The sequence below is a fragment of the Polyergus mexicanus genome, unplaced genomic scaffold (genome assembly GCF_030449975.1).
Source record: "Polyergus mexicanus isolate NDT 795.1 unplaced genomic scaffold, iyPolMexi1.0 SCAF_3, whole genome shotgun sequence".
NCBI lineage: Eukaryota > Metazoa > Arthropoda > Insecta > Hymenoptera > Formicidae > Polyergus > Polyergus mexicanus.
This window is the reverse complement of record NW_027223323.1, coordinates 1,074,514-1,077,801: the sequence shown is the minus strand read 5'-3', so window position 1 is coordinate 1,077,801 and position 3,288 is coordinate 1,074,514. Positions and strand designations below refer to the sequence as shown.

The following is a 3,288-nucleotide window of genomic DNA, read 5'->3' as shown; positions in this document are numbered from 1 at the left end:
GAGGATCAAGATATAATTTGGATTAAGAACCTGCTGTAAAACGATCGAATCGCAAAATTGAATAATTAATATAACGATAAATTTTTCTTGATATATTAATCGTTTAATAAATAATTGATTTATGATATAAAATTTATGATTTAAAATATTTATTAAATTTAATATTTTGCATATATATTTTATAATATGTAAAATATTTCGGCAGCGAATTAGAACAATACCTAACATAGTATTTAGCCTTTGCGGCGTAAACATTGACGCGCGTAAATATTATTTACATATCACGGCTTTGTTATCATTTATACGAAGATACTTGAATATAACTGTAGTGAGGGGCGAGACACTCTATAAAATTTCTTTTCTGAACGCGATCGCGACAAGTATCGGGAAATAATTTAGTAATATAATAATCAAGAATCAAAATGATAGGAATCAAAATTGTAAATTATTATTTTGTCGCGATCTCTCGCTCTTTTATATGAGCAGTAATTATTTCTTTAAAAATACTTAAAGTTTAATTATATTTCGTCTAATGCTTTATCGTTCGACTTTTCAACGATTTAAATATGATTCGGATTGAGAACGCGCAATAAAATAGTTGAATCGTATATCCGAGTAATTAACGGTAAATTCCGTAATATTATTAATCATTTATTAAGTAAATAATTTAAAATATTTATATAATTTAATATTCCGCTATGTACATCATATATATAGTACGTAAAATATTTTCAGTTGCGAATGATCAATAACATAGTTTTCGGCCTTGGCGACGTAAACATTGGCGCGCTATTGTTCACGACTTTGTTATCATTCATACAGCGATACTCGAATAAAAACTATAGTGGGGCGAGACACTCAAATTCTTTCGTATTATCATTCGCACGGCGACACTCGAGCAATATAGTCGGTGCCGTCATCGTGCCGCGGATGGCTTTCGCGTCTTTCGCGTCGCGTGTCAACGCAGCATTGCCACGAGTCGCACAATGGCTCATATGTGGCACGCGCATTTGTGCGTTGAACGCACATTAGTGCGTCGTCGTTGCCGTCATCGTGCCGTACGAGCAACGATGCGTCGCGTTGTCGCGATATCGCGTTTTCGCGTCGTCGCGTCTTCGCGTTGGACTTTTATCTCGTTTTCATGATTGTCATCGAGAATCATACTTGGTTGCCGGCTAAATGGGATGTCTCTCAGCATTGCAATGTTTAATATATTAATACCTATTAATATAATTAATTTTATATTAATATCAGTTAATATTAATACTATATTAATATTATATATTATATAAATATTTATATATTAATAAATTTAATATATTAATGCAGGCGCAATGTTAAAACGCCTCAGTATCGCGGCTGAGGTGAATACCGGCCGCGTAGCAACGTATGTTCGTGCATAGTATAGATGCATGTTCGCGCGGTTAATCTTGAACTTCGGTTCGAGAATCGGTTGTTGAGGGCACGTTCTGCTCCGACGAACGGTTCGGCCCGAATCGGTTAGAGTTCGGTCGATTGTTTTGGAATCGTCGTTCATGGGTCCCTTCTCTTGTACCGTCTAACAGCACATTGTAGCAATACTAACATGTTTGGCATTTGAGGAGTCGGCTGTATTAATTAGGTTCGATTTTTGCTCGCTAGAGAAGTTGATCTCCCGCTTTCGAAGTGATCTAGATTGTTAGCACCTAGGAGGTGGGTATCTTCGTTCTCGACCCGTCTATCAGCCTTACGATAAACCCGGCTCAGTCTGTACGATAGAGACTTGGTGGTTCGTATGAAATCGTTCCTAACGAAGTACGAGTCGGCCCTCGGTGGGAGCAGGCGCGGACCAAGAGTCGAGCGAACCCCATTCGCGTCGATTCCATCAATCGATTTCGTCTTCTTCCGCTTCCGCTTAACCTTTGCTCGAAGTAATCGGTGAATTCCCGACTTGTCGACTCGAAGTATGATTCTCACGTGAAGCGGGGTTCGATCGTGCCGAAATTCGAAAGTGCGGGAATGCCGTTTAAAGTATCGCGCGTGTGAATCAACCTGAGAGGAGGAGGAGGCCTAGGAGAGGCATCGGGCACCGGTGGAGCAACCCTATGGTAAGTAGACTGTTATTTTTATATTAATTACTTATTAATCGCGTGCAATTTAAATTGAGTAATTAATCGCGTAATTTGATTTTTTATTTGTATGATTTAAACAAAAAAGAATTAAAGAAATAGATTTTTATATGAAAGCTATAATCTTGTAAAAGTTTCTAATTTTAGATTATAACTTTTATACGGAATTATTAGAGTTATTAGTAATGTTTTTTCAAAATTTATAAAATTATTTTATTAATCTGTTTATTATATTATATGCATCGAATATAAAATTCAATGCGTACAGTAAATTTTTTTAAATATTTATTATTTTGAGCCCCGCTACAATTTGGATCTTCTATTTGTATGTTACAGATCGACGTAACGACCCTGATATTCTGAGAGGAGGAGGAGGCCTAGGAAAGGCATCCTGCATCGGCGGAGCAACCCAAGGGTGAGTATTTGTTATTTATTATTGGTTGTTAAAAATCGCGTACGTGCATTAATTCGGTTTCTTTATTTGAATGAATTAAACGAGAGAAAATTAAAAAAAAAGATTTTTATATATATTCTATACAAGTTTCTATATAAAAAAAGTTTTTTTATAATTTATAAAATTATTCTATATTTATATAGAGTTTCTTAATATTGTACGCATCGCGGATATATAATATTCCGCACGAAATATTAATTATATTTTGAATATTGCTATAATTTGGATTTTATATTTGTATGTTACAGACAACGTAGCTTCAAGACCAACAACTCCGCTGTTGCGCATCAGTGCCGGTGAGTCATGAACTTTATTTTATTTTGAGGTAACGGATTTGTAGATGCAAATGTAGATTGTAGATTGTAGATAGATTCGTTGCCTCAAAATGAATGGGCTAGATTAAATAAAATAACTTCCAATAGATCTTTTTCAATATCCATTAAAATATATTACAGGTACAATTTAAGATATAAATTAAAGTAAAAATTTGAAAAGAATATAAAATATTTTGTTCAATTGATAAATTTTATTTAATTTGTTTAACGAAGAAGGCGCTACTAATTTTATTAATTGTATAAAATAGTAAAAACTTATTTTCATATTGCGCCGATTTTATCCTAATTTTTCATAGCCCATTCATCTATATTATCATATCAATTAAAATTTTGCTTTAATTGATATGAAGCCAAATTATTGATGTATTAAAATATACAAAATATAAATGTT

At 33.9% G+C, this 3,288-nt stretch overlaps 1 long non-coding RNA gene across 1 annotated transcript; it reads left to right on the top strand.

Annotated features, from left to right (window-relative positions):
• The first annotated feature begins 1,435 nt into the window (after window positions 1–1,435).
• On the top strand, window positions 1,436–3,011 carry LOC138932007 (uncharacterized). Its single transcript, XR_011446718.1, has 3 exons — window positions 1,436–2,087; window positions 2,445–2,523; window positions 2,811–3,011. It is a non-coding gene; the product is annotated as an uncharacterized lncRNA (long non-coding RNA).
• Window positions 3,012–3,288: the final 277 nt, after the last annotated feature.